The sequence below is a fragment of the Scyliorhinus canicula genome, chromosome 8 (assembly GCF_902713615.1).
Source record: "Scyliorhinus canicula chromosome 8, sScyCan1.1, whole genome shotgun sequence".
Taxonomy (NCBI): Eukaryota; Metazoa; Chordata; class Chondrichthyes; order Carcharhiniformes; family Scyliorhinidae; genus Scyliorhinus; species Scyliorhinus canicula.
In genome coordinates this window covers 63,625,365-63,643,937 of record NC_052153.1, presented here as the reverse complement: position 1 = coordinate 63,643,937, position 18,573 = coordinate 63,625,365, and the positions used below count along the sequence as shown (strand labels likewise).

General features: G+C 47.3%; 1 long non-coding RNA gene across 2 annotated transcripts in view; it reads right to left on the bottom strand.

The window, feature by feature from the left end:
• The window catches only part of LOC119970291, a 132,619-nt gene extending 115,966 nt beyond the window's left edge, over nt 1-16,653 (bottom strand). For both annotated transcript variants that reach the window (XR_005461579.1, XR_005461578.1), the window contains exon 1: nt 15,924-16,653. This is a non-coding gene — a long non-coding RNA (uncharacterized LOC119970291). The remainder of the gene's footprint in view (nt 1-15,923) is intronic.
• Between the last annotated feature and the right edge of the window lie 1,920 nt (nt 16,654-18,573).

Sequence of the window (18,573 nt, the reverse complement as noted above, 5' to 3'; positions counted from 1 at the left end):
GGAGTGAAATAATGCAGCGAGTCAACTCAACCTCCTCCTGTGCGAGGATGAACCTTATACAATTTAATGTGGTACATCGGGTCCAAATGACCCGGACCCAGATGAGTGGGTTCTGCCTGGGGATTGAAGATGTGTGTGCAAGGTGTGGGAGGTGGCCAGAAAACCATGTCCATATGTTTTGGTGGTGTACAAAGCTGGATAGATTTTGGGAGGTGATGTTTGAGAGTCTGTCGGGGGATTGTGGGGGTCAAAAGAATGCCGGACCATTGGTGGCGAATATTGTGGTTTCGGAAGCACCAGGGCTGCAGGAGGGGAAAGGGGGCCAATGTTACGGCCTTCGCCTCTCAGATTGCCCGGCAACGGATACTGTTGAACTGGAGATCGGCACTGCCACTGGGGGTCACGCCGTGATTGGGGGATTTATACGTGTTCCTCAGGTTAGGGAAGATATAGTTTGCCCTTAGGGGGTCGGAGGAAGGGTTCTACGTGTGGTGGAGGCTGTTTATAGAACATTACAGCACAGAACAGGCCCTTCTGCCCTCAATGTTGTGCCGAGCCATGATCACCCTACTCAAACCCACGTATCCACCCTATACCCGTAACCCAACAACCCCCCCCTTAACCTTACTTTTATTAGGACACTACGGGCAATTTAGCATGGCCAATCCACCTAACCCGCACATCTTTGGACTGTGGGAGGAAACCGGAGCACCCGGAGGAAACCCACGCACACAGGGGGAGGATGTGCAGACTCCACACAGACAGTGACCCAGCCGGGAATCGAACCTGGGACCCTGGAGCTGTGAAGCATTTATGCTAACCACCATGCTACCCTGCTGCCCCATGCTACTCTGCTGCCCCTTCTGTCCATGGGGGAGTAAAAAGGGGGAAAAATGAACAAACTGTATGCACCGTGTGAATTTTTGCACAATGTTGTTCTGTTGGAGTCTACTTGGAATAATGTTTTCTTGAAGTCCAAAAAACGTAGACCATGGCGTGAACTATCTTTTCCGAACTGTCGCCACCTGAAGTCCCAAGTGATAGTATTTCTAATCAGTGAGGTTACTCCACCCCCTCTGCCATCTTCCCTGTACCTCCTGTAAACTTTATAATTGGGTGTATTTATTTCTAGCTCCCAATCATCCCGCAATCATGTCTCTGTGATAGCTACAACATCATAATCTTCAATTTGCATTTGTGCCTACAGCTCATCTAATTTATATCTTACTCTCCATGCATGAGTATACAGAACCCCCTAACCTGTCCCTCAGCACTGATACTTTATTTGCTTGTTTATTATTTTCAATTTTTGTTTATCCAATATACTTGAAGTTTTGCCATCAGGTGCAGTTCCAAAAATTGGGTTCCTGACTATTTTGTCACTCTCTGCCCTGCTAGTTGTTTTTGGAACTGTACTGACTTCTCCTGAGGCCCCCCCCCCTCCCCCCCCACCTTCTCCATTTACTAGTTTAAAGTCCTTGCGACCATCCTATTGATTCTTTCCGCGAGGACCCTGGTCCCAGATCGCTTCAGGTGGAGACCGTCCCAATGGTACAGGTCCCTCCTAGTGCCAGTGCCCCATGAAATGGAACCCCTCTTTTCCACGGGGATTTAAACATGCTAACTCGGCTCCATCATGCAGAAACGCCAACCAAAAACTCGCAGGACATAGTGCAAACTACGTAAACCAAGGAAAGACAAAATAAAATGTGCACAAGGATGAAAAGACAGAGTAAAAGAGGAGCCGGATCTGGCAAAAATGCAACCGCTCCCGGGGTCACACCACATGACCCCTTTCCGTGGAGGGTTGTAACCTGGGACCACAATCAGGCCAGTTACCAGGTTGCGGTTGATGACGTTTGCGGTCAGCCACGAAGCGCACCATCGAGAGGTGAGGTTGTCGTCAGTTTGTAGGGTGTGGAAGGTGGTCCAGTAGGGATCACAGGATTTCAGACAGGTGACTGTTTTGTTTTAAAGTCCTGTCTCAGTGGGAGTGCTTAATTTGCTGTCAGTCGATGGTGTCATTTGAGAAGGATGCTTTCGCTGCACACAGCAGAAAGTTCAGTCTGTGCCAGCACAGGAAGCCTCTCGAGCTGTGTTGGTCTCAACATTCCAGAAATAATCATCCCTGGAGGTGAATATCTACCATGTTAGTGTGGCGGCTCCTGATCCAGATTGAGCAGGAGTAATCTACTGTTGGGTAGACTATGCTGCATGGGTTGCTGGTTCCATATGAGATTCAATTGACCTTTGCTCCGATATTTTGGAAGTGCTACCAGTAGGTCGATGTGACGCCAAGGAAATTTGGCAATGGGTCGTGGGTGAGTGTTCAGCCACAGACAGGACATAAAGTTCTTCCCTGGCCTTCAAGGTGTCCAGCTGAAAGGATGAAAGGACAGTCTGGGCAGCATTTCGTCGAAGTCTCCATGTTCTAAAGTAGGTTTCCAGGGAACAGATCTTCAGTGTGTGTTCTGTCAATGTCCTGAAGCTCTGATGCTGGAAACCAAGGCCTGGCCATCAACATATGTGAGAAGCCGTGACCTTCTGGGTATTTATTTTGAACATCACCGGTGTGAGGACTGATCTTTGTGGGAGCCATTTGGTAATTATGCATGAGATGCTGATTTAATCTTAACAATGTAATTATACCACTTACTCCTCAGGTTAATGCACAGGGTGGGGGAGGGGGCATGGTGGCACAATGGTTAACACTGCTACCTCACAATGGCAGGGACCTGGGTTCAATTCCAACCTTGGATGACTGTGGGGCGTTTGCACGTTCTCCCCGTGTCTGCGTGGGTTTCCTCCATGTGTGCAATCAATTTCCTCCCACAGTCCAAAGATGTGCAGGTTAGGTGGATTGGCCTTGCTAAATTGTCCTAGTGTCCATAGGTTAGGTGGGGTTATGGGGTTACAGGGATAGGGCGCAGGGGTGGGGTGCCTTGGAAGGGTAGTCTTTCTGCACTGTGGGGATTCTGTGATCCTATGACTTTGGCAGAAAGCAGTTTCAAAAGTAGTCCCAGGAAAAGTCATGACCTGACACATTAATCCTTTCTGCAGGCCCTGCTGAATGAGGGGCTGGTCTAGCACAGTGGGCTAAATAGCTGGCTTGTAATGCAGAACAATGCCAGCAGCGCGGGTATTCCCGAACCAGCCTCCCTGAACAGGCGCCGGAATGTGGCGACTAGGGGCTTTTCACAGTAACTTCATTGAAGCCTACTTGTGACAATAAGCAATTATTATTATTTCCAGCATTTTCAGTTTTCATTAAACGGCTTTGGACGGCTTCCCTTCTGCTCGGTAATTATTAATTGGTCGCTTTTTTTGTTGATTGCTAGTTCTTCATTGGTAACTTTCCTACCTGTTTAATCAGAGTCACGGTAATCATATCCTTCAGTTAAGAGAATTTGTTGTGATTTGACACTTTTTATAAATCATGAAATGGAACTTCTTGGTCCATTGAGATTTTGAAAGTTTGGTGAACATTTTGGATGTGTGCTGGAGAATTTTCCTTTGCCTATGGATACACGCTCCAGATGAGGCTGTTAATTATATAGAGATTATACTGTGGTCTCAGTAAAATGAAAACATTGCTAACATCAGTTAAAAATAGATCTAAATTATACCACATATAGAAAGTAATGTCATGTTACAAAAAAGATTTTGTCATTCATGGCATTCTTCTTTGAAGCTGACAACAAAATTCTAGAACCTTCCGCAGACTCAAGAGACGTAAAGAGCAGCTGAAAAGTGTATTTTTGGTTCAAGGAGATGTAGTTCTGCTCCAGCATGCTGTGTCTCACATGTAAAAGTGCTGGATTTTAATCCAGTTCAAGGCCTGATCCCGATTGTTCTCAGGCATGCTGGGTAGAGAGCACAAGACAGAGCTAGGCATTTCACGAAAGGGAGGCAAAATAGTCAAGTAAGTCATCACAAGTATCTTTTGTGCTTTAACCTTTTAGCAGAGCTGTGAAGCAATTCTTTTTTTTCATTAAGTTGCTGGATTTGGGCGTCACTGGTTCGGCCAGCATTTATTGCCCATCCCTAGTTGTCCTTCATAAGGTGGTGGCGAGCTGCCTTCTTGAACCCCTGCAGTCCCTGAGGTGTAGGTACAGGTGTAGAAGTTCTGCTCTTCTAATTGCACCTGCATCAATATTTTTAAATGGGATTCACCGTTTGCCAACCCCAAAGTCGTGAAACGCGATTGGACAGAGAATAGGGGCGGGATTCTCCGACCCCCGCCGGGCCTGAGAATTGCCGGGGAGCAACGTGAATCCCGCCCCCACCGGCTGCCGAATTCCCGCCCCCCCGGCGATTCTCTGGCACACGATGGGCCGAGCAGCCGCCCATTTTAGGTCCCACTGGCGTAAATTAGACCTGTTACTTACCGGCGGGACCTGGCTCTGTGGGCGGCCTCCGGGGTCCTCGGGGCGGCGCGGGGGGATCTGGCCCGGGGGGTGGCCCCACGGTGGCCTTGCGTGCGATCGGGGCCCACCAATCCGTGGGCGGGCCTGTGCCGTGGGGGCACTCTTTCCCTCCGCACCGGCTGCTGTAGACCTCCACCATGGCCGGTGCGGAGACGAACCCCTCTGCGCATGCACTGGGATGATGCCAGCACATGCTGGTGCTCCTGAGCATGCGCCAGCTCGCGCCGGCCAGCGAAGGCCCTTCCGCACTGATTGGTGTGGCGCCAATTCCGCCGCTGCCAGCCTAGTCCCTGAAGGTGGAGGATTCCGCACCTTCTAGGCGGCCTGACACCGGAGTGGTTCACGCCACTCCTCGGCGCCGGGACTGCCCGCCCTGCCATGTAAGGAAGAATCCCATCCGAGATTCCAACAGCAAAATCGCAGCAGGTTCCGATTTAACGCCAAATCGCGGTTCTCTGATGTGCTGCAGAAGGTGGTGGAACACCAGGTCTCATCCGGCGAGAGGATGTGGGGGAGGGCAAAGATGCGCGGGACATGGAGGCCAACGCGCATGGGACACTGATGAGCCATCAATTGCACGAGAGACGAGTTGCTTTACAAAAGTTAGGCTTTAATAAACTAGAACTTAGCCCTGCGGTTGTCTACAATAAAATGGACGACTGCTGGGCGATTGACTATTTATACCTCGGCAAGGAGGCGTGGTTAACTCAGCCTCTCAACCAATCGGTCGAGAGGCACATGACCGACCAGGGCCAATGGTAAGCCGGTGTTCTGCCCCAATGGCAGACAGCTATGCAAATCATATCACCACAGACACTCTGATTGCCTCCAGGTTCATTGACTGGGGGGGGGGGGGGGAGGCGGGTGAAGGGGGGGATTGACCAGGGGCACGGACATTGTATGCCACCCCCACACTCTCTCACTCCCACCCCCCCCAAGCCACACCCACCTGCAACTCCCTCCATGATATATACCTGACGCACTATGAGGTGGGGGCGCTGGGTTGGCAGTAACAGCAGGTCTGGTCCATAGGATGGAGGATGATGACAACCCACTCTGCGGTGAGCTCTGCTGCTCCACATCATTTGCCAATGTCTGTGTCCTACCCACAGTAGCACTTTCCACTGTCCAGCTGGGTGATCCCTGTGTGCGAGCTGGCCATTATTTCACACAGTCCCATCGAATCCCTGTGTCGGTGGTGGGGACAGTTAGGGGGTGGGAGTGGGGGGAAGGGGGGGATGTGGAGCCCATACCACCTGCAGGATCTGCCCATTCCCCCCCAACCTCAGCACCGACAAGCCCACCCCTCACACCCATCTGACAGAGCACAGAGGCAGGTTGTAAGGTATTTAATGTGCACAAATATTTACAGATTTGTGCCCTATTCCCGCTAACTAAACTGTGCACCGCACAAGTGCCAACTTAACTAGTGTTTAACTTTCTGGCCTTATGGGCCCTAGGGGTATGCCTAGGTGGCCCCCCAGACGATATAGCAGGAGCTGAGGCGACTTGCTTTGATTGCTGCCCTGCGACCTGAGTGCGCGCTGGCAGCCATCTTCTGGGGCGACTGGGCCTGGATGGGCCCGGCTGCTGCTTGGGTGACCCAGCTGGCATGGTGCTGCCCCATGCCACCTGCTGTCCACCAGGTGACCCAGTGACAGGAGGGGGAGGAGTTTGAGGTGCTGTGGTGTTCCGGCACCTCCCCTGCGGGAGTCACCGGCACAGGCCCCATCACCTCCTCCTCCCTCTGGGTGCCCAATAGCCCCCGGGCTACTCCATGGGACAGGGATGCGAGTGCTGCCAAGAGGGAGTGGACCTTCTGCGCGGTGCCACACCAGCCAGTGACTGCGCCATCTCCCTCTGGGGCTGGGCCACCTCCCTCTGTATCTGCACCACATCGGACAGCACCTCAGTAATGCCGCCGCCATTCCCAGCCATGGCCTGCTGTGACCGGGCCACGTTCAGGAGCGCCGCTGCAATTTCCAGGCGGCTCTGGGACATGGTCGCCTGTAAGGGCGGTGTGGTTGTGTGTATCATTAGGAACCGCAACTTAGCGAGATCTCACTTCCTCACCCATGGCCAAGCTCCAACTCAGCGACCTCCCTTTCCCCAGGCCGCCAACCATGTCCAGGGCCCTCTGCCCGGCCACAGTGTGGGGCTACAGGTCCGGCGGTCCCCCTCCTAACTTCTTCCGCGCCCATCGGTTGTACGCGGCATTCTCCTGGGGGGAGGGGGAACGACAGAAACTGACAGTCTAATGCATGCAGCCCAGGGGGTGGGCAGCTGATGGCCTCAGTGGCCAGGGCATGGTGGCCGGTATGGGTGCTGGCATATGGGGCAGGGTGTGGGTTCGGCTGCCCTCCGTGTTTTGGGGGGGGGGCTCGAGTTACAGGTGTGTGGGACAGGGGTTGATGCCAGTGGACACAGTCTCGCCTACCCACCCTGGCTGCTCTGAGGAGGTTATTCCGTTTCTTTCAGCACCGCTGTCCGGTCCGGATGATGTTGCTGGTGGCGCTGACCCCCTTGACCACCTGCGCCCAGGCACGACGAATGGTGGCAGCTCCAACCTCCTTCCTGGGCCGGGATACAGGGTCACCCTCTTCTCCTCCATGGCATCCAAGAGGGTCCCCAGTTCAGCATCAGTAAATCTTGAAGCCACTCTCCTTGCTGCCATTTTGTTGGCTGGGATGGTGTGTGTGGCGTGTGTATATGCGGCTGCAGCTTCTCAGTCTCTTGAGTGTCAATTGCGGAACCAGCGAAGCCGGCACCATTTCCCATTAGAATTGATTGTGTTCCATGTAGCGCCAGAGCTAGCTCCTTAATGGTAGCGGAATCGGTCCAGGTGTGACGCCAGTTTTTCTGTCGTGAAAGTTCTCGAGTTCTACGTTGGTGAAAAGGAGAATCGCGCCCCTTGTATTTTACAGGATTTAGGCCATGTTTGCCTAACTTTGTCAGCTGATCATGATTCAAAACAAGCACAAGTTCAAAATGGTGCCTGTTTGGTGGAATTCTGAACTACAGCCATCTGGGACAGTCTGAGAATTGCTCTTTAAATCAGTTGGAATAAAGAGGAAGTTAGCCAGAGCTGGGTCTAGTTTTATGTGATCAATCCAGCAGTTGCAGTGTTGAGTGCCTGACAAAGCAAGTGTGGCAATGGTACAATATGTTTTAATCTTGTAAAAAGGCAAGCATTCAAAACTGATGGGCAGGAAAAGACAAACTGGTTCATCAGGCCTCTCACACAACTTGTGAATGATTAAGCATTATGACTAGGCACTTCCTTCCTCCCCCTCACATCCTGACTTTGATGGAATGGCTCATGGCAATTACACTTTTCTCGTTTCTCCTTTACAAACCTTGTTCTCACCCAGTGAAGGTATCCCCAAGGCTTCTAAACCAACTAACACTTCATCCCCAACTCACCCTGCCGTCTCCACTTTAATGTCACTGTCTCTCCGTTCACCCTTAATAGCTCCCTTCATATCAATACTCCCACCAATAGTTACATCCTTTCTACTTTACCTTCTCACAAGACCCCTCTATCCCTATTGGCTTAATCATGGAGCTATCTGCAATCACTTCTAGTCCTTTATCACTCCCCTGCCCCTTCTGTCATGATATGCAAACATGCAGATAATGATATACAGACTGGCAGCTAATGAACACTGAGAACAGGACATGACCAATGAGCAGGCAGGACACTCAGGGGTGATATCTCACTGATGCATGATCAATTGCACAAAGACTCAGATTGGGTACAACTGTGGCTTTATTGCAGTCAGATGTATGGCCTCCTACTGCAGCTGGTAAAATGGCAGATCAATGGAGGACACGCATATTTATACAGCTCCTAGTGGGCGGAGCCAGCCAGCAGGGGCTACCGGCGAACCTGTAGTACAGGTCCTACCTTACATCCCCTAATACAGGTGTACACAGTGGTTCACCGCACTCACTATAAAAGGCACGAGGCACTCACACTCCGCCTTTTTCCACTGATGAACATCTACATAGTGAGTCAGGGTGTATGTACAGTATCACACCTCCAGCACGTGGCTAAGAGCTAGTCTGGTCCAGTCAGACAGAGTAACCACACTTAGGTTAGCAGAGAGCCAAACTAATAGAGAACTGTGCAAACTGTGCTACTGGTTCAATAAATCAGATTGAACTAACTTCAATGTCTGGAGTATCTTTTGGTCAAAGCTGCATCCAGTTGCAGCCTGTGTTATCCCAGAGTACATAACACATCACCTTCCATGCCCACGTTGTTCTCCACTGCCTCAGGATAAAATCCCACGTCATTACAATAACATTTTCAAACTCTCAATTGTCCAGCCTTTGGTCCTCGTTCAGCAGCTGATGACCTGGGCATCCACCTTTAATTCCCTTGTCCCCAGTAAAACATTTAGGGGAAGAAATTAGTTTGTCCAGTGCCACCACCAGCAGTGTTATGCAGACCTCCATCAACTCCCTGTATGTTATCAGCCCTGTGCCATGTACTTGCATGGCCCTCATTTTCATTGATATAATTGAAGAATACTGCATGGTCCACACGGCAAGAGGCCTGCAGCGCTGCCTGGCCCTAATGTATCGATCAATCTAAGTTTTAATAGTATTCAAATCCCACCCTGGGATTCCCCTGTTCAAGGCCTTCAGTTTTGCTCCCTCAGGTCCAAGTAGCGCAATCTTGAGTGTAGCTGACCCACAAATGATTTAGCCATCCATTGGTAGATCCGCCTTGATAATAGGCTTGGACTGGAGAACAAAGATAATCTTAGATTATTTTCTCCATGATCACCCATCATCTTAAACCCCTCTGTGCCTCACGGCGTCGAGGACACCAGTTCAATCCTGGCTCCGGGTCACTGTCCAAGTGGAGTTTGCACATTTTCCCCATTTCTGCGTGAGTCTCACCCCCACAACCCAAAGATGTGCAGGGTAGGTGGATTGGTCACTAAATTGCCCCTTAATTGGAAAAAAAACTTGGGTACTCGGGTTCTATAAACGATGGCAGCCTTTTCTGGACTTCCTGGCTCAGAGATAGGTAACTTGGTCAATGGCAGCAACAACCCGGGGGGGGGGGGGGAATTTTTGTAGTGTTTATTCTGTAACTTTATAATGTGTTAATTTGCGTTGTTGTTAAAATGCTGGGTTGTTCATGGGGATGGGGCGAATGTATATGATTGTTAATATTATTGTTATTTTTGGTATTTTACTAAGGTGCGTCAATGTTGTATAAAATCAAAATTTTTCAATAAAAATTATTTTTTTTTAAACTTGGGTACTCTAAATTTATTTAAAAAAGTCTTAAAACCCTCTGTTTCTTCTGCCCTCATCTTCAACAAGTGTAAGGAACGCATGGACATTTTTGCCATTAAGAATAAGACGTCCATTCTGCTGTCCGTGCACATCTGTCCCTATTCCCTTGCTCAGCAAGCCAAATTTATTTCCAATCGTCTGTCCCACATCTGGGGCTTAGACCTACATTTTCTCCAGTTTCTCTCCTGTCTGCACTATTATACTCTCTCCAAGTTTATTTTGCCCATGAGACCCATTTCCTGCTCTCTTCCCACTAAACTCCTAACCACCCAACAACCTATCTTGGTCCCCATGCTACCTGACAGTGTAAATAATTCCCTCTCCTCAAATGCGATTACCCTCTCTTTTAAAACTCCCTCCTCACTTTCCCCTCAATGCCCTCCTCCAACATCTGTGCCTTTGCAAACCAACCTCCTTTCTCCAAACTACTTTTCCAAAGACCTTAACTTAATTGTTACCTCCCAAATCCTTAACCACCTTTCACGCATTAGCTTCAACAGACATAAAAATTGAGCGAGATGTAAAATGGATTGGCAGATCACTATTACACTGTTATCTTAGCCCTAAAATTAGTCCAACATGCATAAAATTTACTCACTGAGTCAGCTGAGAGAAGCATTGTTCTGCCTAACCTGAGACTTTTGCAAAGTGGTTAAACCCCTGAAAATAATGAGAGCAGTTTTGCTGCTGGGTGATGGGCCATTTGTGCTGGAACAAAATGGAAGTGATTACGTTAAAATTTCTTTCAATATAAGGCAGCACGGTGGCGCAGTGGGTCAGCCCTGCAGCCTCACGGCGCCGAGGTCCCAGGTTCGATCACAGCTCTGGGTCACTGTCCGTGTGGAGTTTGCATATTCTCCCCGTGTTTGCGTGGGTTTCGCCCCCACAACCCAAAGATGTGCAGGCTAGGTAGATTGGCCATGCTAAATTGCCCCTTAATTGGAAAAAATTAATTGGATACACTAAATTTATTTTTTTTAAATTTGTTTCAATATGTCGGAACTGCATTTGATGACATGGAATTAAATATTGAGTTCTGAAGCGCATTAGGAATAAAATTGTAGTTATCTATGTGCCAGTTACATACTTGCTTGTGACAACTCTGTCAAAGGCTTGGCAACTAGACACATGCCCGTTCTTATAGGCATTGGCTTTGTTTAGCCTGGGGAGAATAAAATGAACAAATACTTAGAGGAAGAAAACAGATATTAAAATGAATAGCCTTTTGAAAAATAAATTAGATTAGGATTGATGAGAAATCCTGTTCCGAATCTTGCTTTTACTATGTAGAGTGTTATCTAATGTTTTAATAAGGATTCGTAAACCATACTAATGGATCATCATTCTTTCATCCAGGCCATTTTTCTCCTTGCAATCAATTATCTTCTCAGAACAATGCTGTCAAATTATTATGCAACCACATGAATCCCCCTATGTGTAGCTCATTCTGTTTCTTCCAGCCCACAAAGTGCTGTTTTGCTTTTGGGACCTCATTATTAAAATTTATGCCATACATAAAGATAACTTGGTGGACGCAAATTAATTAACAAAAATTTTATCTCCTGTGCAATAAGCGATTCTGGCAGTGGTATAGATACAGCGTCACCCTTGTGTCAGAGCAGCATCAATGTTCACAAATGTCACAAAAACCTCTTGATCTTAAAGCATCATACAACACACAAGGAATGCATACATCAAGGCAGCACAACCATTAGAACAAAAATCTTCAAGTATTCAGATCAAACACTTTGGCGGGTCTGGGGGGGGATCCAAATATTGGTGGGTTTGGCTTTGAATCCTGTGGTGTTCTTTGTGTTTCTTAATTCAGGATGGACTGGTGAAGTGTTCACAAAGGCTACAAAATATTTTGAACTTAAAGCTATAAATTTGTTAACACTACTATCTTGGATTCAACACATACTTCTATATAATACACAGTTGATTGTTAACATATAAACTACACTCATCTACAACTAATCTTAATGCTGATAAAAACTATGATTTGCTCTAACTCACACTAATAATCATTCTGACTCTAGCTAACTCCTGGACTACTTTCACCCACACGGCTTAGCATCAATGTTTTATATACTTGTATCTGTAGCTCCCTCTAGTGGCTACTCTAGACATTTCATTAACCTTTGTAGTTCTTACAATTGTGATAATACCACAAGTCCCAAAGTCAAACACTTTCCTGTCCCATGGAGTCAAACTGGTTTTAATGGGAGCAGGTCGGGAGAGTGGAAATCTATCCCATTCAGATTGGTTGATGATGTAAGTATTACAGTGAGGCTGTGAGTGGATGAGGGGAACCTGCAGGTGGTGGTTTTCCCCATGCATTTGTTGTCCTTGTCCTTGGTAGCAGGGTTGGAAGATGCTGTTGAAGGAGCCTTCATGAGTTGTTGCAAAGCAATTTATATATGGTACATGCATCCACGGTGCACCAGTGGTGGAGGACGTGAATGATTAAAGTGGTGGATGGGGTGCCGATCAAATGGGAAGCTTTGTTCTGCATCATGTTGCAAATGTTAAGCATTGCTGGAGCAGCACACATCCAGGCAACCGGAGAGTATTCCATTACATTCCTAATTTGTGCCTTGTAGATGATGGACAGGCTTTGGGGAGTCAGGAGGTGATTGACTTGCGACAGAATGATCAACTTCTGACCTGCTCTTGTAGACTCAGTATTTAAGTGGCTCATCTAGTTCAGTTTCTGGTAAATAGTAACCCCCAGGTGGATTCTCAGTGATGGTAATACTATTGAATGTCAAATAAGATAGGGCGCAGGATTCTCCCAGCCCCGCACTGGGCCGGAGAATGCCCGTGAATGGGCCACGCTGCCCCGGATGGGCCGAGGTGCCATAGGAAAAGACACAAGTCCCGCCGTCGCCGTTCTGACCTGCTCTGAGCTAGCGGGACCTCGTCGTGTAAGGGTCGAGTGGCGGCCTGTGGGGAGAGGAGGGGGGTGTCCGACCCCGGGGGGGGCCTCCAGTGAGGCCTGGCCCGCGATCGGGACCCCCTGTAGCCCTGCGCCATGTTGCATCGGGGCCAGCGTGTTAAAGGAGGCCACTGGGGGCAGCACGGTGGCCTAGTGGTTAGCACAGCTGCCTCACGGCGCTGAGATCCCAGGTTCGAATCCCGGCTCTGGGTCACTGTCCGTGTGGAGTTTGCACATTCTCCCCGTGTCTGCGTGGGTTTCGCCCCCACAAGCCAAAAAAATGTGCAGAGTAGGTGGATTGGCTACTCTAAATTGCCCCTTAATTGGAAAAAATAATTGGGTAATCTAAATTTTTTTTAAAAAGGAGGCCACTGCGCATTTCTTCTTTGCCGCCGGCGCAACTGCGCATGCGCGGATCCCGCAGAGCTCAGTTCGCGCCGGGATGTGTAGCTGGAGTGGCGCGAACTGCTCCAGCACAATGCTGATCCCCTGTGGGGGCCAGAATTGGATGTGGGAGCAACCCGTTTACGCCGTTGTAAAACGTGACGGCATTTACGATGGTGTGGACACTCTGCCTCGGGATTGGAGAATCCCGCCCCCTGGGCTTTTCACAGTAACTTCATTGCAGTGTTAACGTGAGCCTACCTGTGACAATAAAGATTCTTCTTATTATTAAGATGGTTAGATTCTCTCTTGTTGGAGATGATCATTGCCTGGCACTTGTGTGGTGAGAATGCTACTTGCTAATTATCAGCCCAAGTATGAATGTTTTCTAGGTTTTGCTGCATGCGGACACAGTGGCTTCAGTATCAGAGGAATTGCAAATGGAACTGAACATTATGCAATCATCAGTGAATATCCCCACTTCCGACCTGAGAATGGAGGAAAAGTCATTGATGAAACAGCTGAAGATTTTTGGGCCTAGAACGGTACCCTGAGGAACTCCTGCAGTGATTTCCAGGGGTTGAGATAATTGGCCTCCAAAAACCACAATTATCTTCCTTTTTGTTAAGTATGACTCCAACCAGTGCATATTTCCCTCTTGATTCATATTGGCTCTAATTTAGCTAGGACTTCTTGGTATAAGATACTGCTTTCATGCAAAGGGTAGTTATGCTCCGCTCTTGAATTCAGCTCGTTTGCCCATATTTGGACCATTAAAATGAGACTTGGAACCAAGTGGCCCTGACAGAACTAAAACTGAGTATTGTTGAGCTAGGTTTTACTATATCAGTGCCTCTAAATACCACTGTCAACTATATGTGAATAAAATTTACAGTACAGGTTTTACTCATCAACTTATACTCTATCCATTTATTTATTTATTTAAGTTTAGTACCATTTCCATTAATCAGTTATGTAATGGTAACTGTGTATGAGACACACTGGTCTAAATCACTGGCTTTTAAAGCAGAACAAGGCAGGCCAGCAGCACGGTTCAATTCCTGTACCAGCCTCCCCGAATAGGCACCGGAATGTGGCGACTAGGGGCTTTTCACAGTAACTTCATTTGAAGCCTGCTTGTGACAATAAGCAATTTTCATTTATTCATTTCATATTCTTCAGAGGAGAAATACATCTCCTCTGGTCACATTGTTTGTTCCCAAAATCAAAGGTAGAAAATAAAAGATGATTGCATGGCTCAACCCCAACCATCCCCACCCCTCACCACCACAACATGTCCCTCCCCTTTCCTGCCTCTGAGTTAATACCAAGCCCATTGTCCGAATAAGAATCTAACTCTTTGGTGACTGCATGAGCATATTAACCTGCTCGTACTGATACAACACAACAGTATTAAAAGGCAATCTCAGAGAGGACCCAGGAACTGATGGTGCGTGAAATGAACACAGAAGGTCACACCAATGAAGCAGAGAATGCTTTTTTAAGATTGGGGTTTCGCCTCATGGTTGAATAGAGTAGGAAATAGTTTCTATGCTTCTGTTCTGTGCTGTGCACAACCTATAATGACTGAAGCTGCACGAGAGGAGTTGATATATGTAAAATTCTGCAGGATTATAAATTAATTCACAACTCTAACAATTCACCCAAAATAATCAATTTACAGAGAATTAACTTGGGGTTACCTTCTTGAGCAACAATCTCATAATGGTGCTGACAAAAGTTTGTTGATGCAAGGCCTAATGAAGGGATACATTATATCCATACCAATAAAACTTTATAATATTATCGGCCCAGCCCATGTAAACCGGGTTCTATTTTACAGAAGAGTAATACAATTGCCATGACATGGTATAACACTCTGGTCAAATGTCAAATTGAATAAGATGTACTTACCAAGAGCAGCATCAGGAAGGTTCAACTCGTATGTATGAAAAGCAGTATCAACAGTTACAGTAGTTACAAAGAAAAATCGATTGTCTGCTGTGAGATGTCTTCCTCAATACCAGCTTCAATATTTATTTCTATTGCTAACTCCCAGAGTCACAGATGAGTTACTCAATAGACAGCTGAAGATTTAAGTGTCTGGTGCCAATCCTCAGGAATACTTTTATTTACAGAAGCCAAACATTCTTGGCCTTTTGCATGTGTCGGGCTATATGTATTGCCAGACTAGAGGATAGTGAGCGTTTATTCTTTGCATTTGTCAGTTGAGAACATGGGAACATCCTGTTTGCCTTAAGGGAATGCATTGAACTATTTTTAAGAATAATAGCTCATAAGGGTCAACGAGAGAAGTTAGGACACACTTCCACTGACTAGCTATGAAAGACTTGGGAAGAGAAAATATCATATTACCTTATGTAAATATATTTTTAAAGCTTTTTTTATGAGACAAGTGTTTTCCCCTGATTTGCTGTTTACCTTGCTTGTGTTCAAGAGAATAGTACAAATGTCCTACCCTCAACCTACTGCCAAAGAGGCCTACACCCAGATAGTGCCAACAACAATTTTGGCCTGTCGTTAAGAGGTGTATGAAAGCAGCTTATTTGAGCGCTCTGCAGCACCTCCACTGCAACCTCTTCGTCATCTAACAAATTGGAGTTTCCCTCTCTTCCTTCCACTCCCAATTATAGTCAGAGTTTATCTCTTTGGTTCTTCTTCTAACCTCTGCATCATGTAAGACTTGTAACTATTTTCACCTCAGTCGAACAGTACTTGGAGTGGAACAAATAACTCGAGACAAAAATTTCAAGGTAACTGCTTCTTTACTTAAAATCAGTAAAGATTACAGCCAAATAAGGATCAGTAATGATTACAAACAACATCAGCATACTTACTAAAGCCAGCAAATAATCAGTTTGGCAGTAACTCGTGGGTACTTTCTGTGTGAGTGAGCAAGTTCTCCAAATCACAGAAGCTGTAAGTGCCGTCAAACTGCTATTTTTATATCCCAATCCTTAGCTGGCCTCCAGATATGTACATAGCCCAGATCTCATTAACAATTGTCAACCATTGGTCTCCCTTCTCCTTATCTGTGGTGAGTCTTGATGCCATCTCTGCACGGATTGCAGAAGTTCCTCATTTTGCAACGGCTTAAAAGTTTGTTCTGCAGAATTCTCCAGGTCCATTCCCTTATCAGGGATGCAAATGTTTCAACGATTGCCTTGTGGTTTTCTAGTCTCTTTTTAACTCTTTCACGGGATGTGGGCATTGCTGGCTAGGCCAGCATTTATTACCCATTTCTAATTGCCCTTGAGAAGATGGTAGTGAGTCGCCTTCTTGAACCGCTGCAGTCCGTGTGGTGTAGGTACACCCAGAGTGCTACTAGGAAGTGAGTTCCAGAACTTTGGTCCAGCGACAGTGAAGGAACAGCAATTTAGTGCAAATTAGGATGGTGAGCGATCCCATTTCCTAGTTCTAAGCAACTTGACTTCTAATTGCCACAGAAAATGTTGATTGCTCACACAGCATGAAAATCTAGATCTATCAAGTAACAGTGTTTATATTAGTTTGAGTCACTTGATACCACAGCAATACCACCTTATAGATCGAAGCTCACCAGCAACATGGCCACCAGCATCTCAAGGTATGCAGGTATGTCCAAAGATGTGCAGGTTAGATGGAGTGGCCATGCTAAATTGCCTCTTAGTGCCCAAGATGTGCAGGTTAACTGGAGTAAGAAGTCTGACAACACCAGGTTAAAGTCCAACAGGTTTGTTTCGAATCACTAGCTTTCGGAGCACTGCTCCTTTCTCAGGTGAATGAAGAGGTGGGTTCTGGTTCCTCAGGTGAAAGAGCCTGAGGAAAGAGCAGTGCTCTGAAAGCTAGTGATTCGAAACAAACCTGTTGGACTTTAACCTGGTGTTGTAAGACTTCTTACCTGTTTCTCTGAGGGAGCCTGGGGCCTTCAGAGCCCTGGTCTGTGCAAGCTCCAGCGTGGTGCAGGTGGAGAACAGCCTCATCCCCTTCTGACGTGCCTAGCTTGGGAACTCCCATTGAGGGCAGGCATGTAAACAATAGATTTAGATAGAAAATAACAGGTAACTCATATAACAGGTGTTTTAAAGATATGTAGACTTTTTTAATGTTTTCATTAGGGTTTTTCTTTATATACAAAACAAAGATGAAAGTGAACATGCACAAAAACAATATATACGTCGGTTATCATTCACTATATCCAACGGTTGCAATTCAAGTGGTGGCACAATTGCGCTCTGGGTAGCACTGCTGCCTACGGCGCTGAGGACCCGGTTTCGATCTCGTCCCCGGGTCACTGTCCATGTGGAGTTTGCACATTCTCCCAGTGTCTGCATGGGTCTCACCTCCACAATCCAAAAATGTGCAGGATAGGTGGATTGGCCTTGCTAAATTACCCCTTAATTGGAAAACATTATTAGGTACTCTAAATTTATTAAAATAAATAATTAAGAATACTTCTCAGCAAGTGCCTAGTTTTGACTCGGCGTACTGATCCCAACTTTCCCCTTTCCTCCCGATCCTCTTCCACTTCTTGTAATTTGACGTGTCTTCTTTGTTTGTTGGATCTTCCAACCTGCACCTGTTGGGGTAGGGTGGTGCTACATATGTTGTTTCGTGTTAGCTATGGTTGGGTTCTGTAACTCCTTGTCCTCTCCCTCCCTCTCCCTCTCTTGCCTCCTCATCTCTTTTTGTTTGTGTCTGCAGTTCTTCAGTGGATTCCCTTCCCTCTGGCTTATTGGCTGTTGGCTACAAGTAGGTCTTGGAACAGATTGGTGAATGGCTCCCACACTTTGTGGAAGCCTCTTCCAACCCTCGGATGATGAATTTGATTTTCTCCAGTCTGCAGCTTTGGGTGGTGCTGCCAATCGCCAGCTGAGCAGGATTCTCCGTCTGGCGATTAGGGAAGCGAAGGCTAGGGTATCGGCCGCCCTCCCCATAAAGAGTCCTGGCTGCTCTGATACCCCGAAGACTGCCATAGCTCCACTGTGACCCCACAACCTTGGACATTGCCTCGAAGGATGCTGTCCAGAACCCGGCAAATCTGGGACATGACCAGAACATGTGGTCATGGTTGGCCGGGCCTTCTGGGCACTGTTCACATTTGTCTTCCACCTCCGGGAAGAACCTACTCATTTGGGTTCTGGTTAAGGGTGCTCTGTGTACCACTTTCAGCTGTATTAGGCTTAGCCTCATGCAAATGGAGGTGGAGTTGACTCTGTGCAGTGCTTCGCTCCAGAGTCCCCATCCTATTTCGAACCTAAGGTCCTCCCATTTTTCCCTTGTTACGTCCAGTGGAGAGAGTGCCTTTTCCAGGAGTCGCCCATACAGGTCCTCGCAGTCTCCCCTCCCTAGGATGTCCACGGCCTCTAATAGCGATTGTTGGAGTGGCCGTGGGTATGTCTTTATTTCCCTTGGTAAGAAGTTTTTAACTTGCATATAGTTTAATTTGTTTCCCACGGTCAGTTGGAACATCTCTGTCAGCTCCTGTCGTGTTGTCAGCTTGATGTC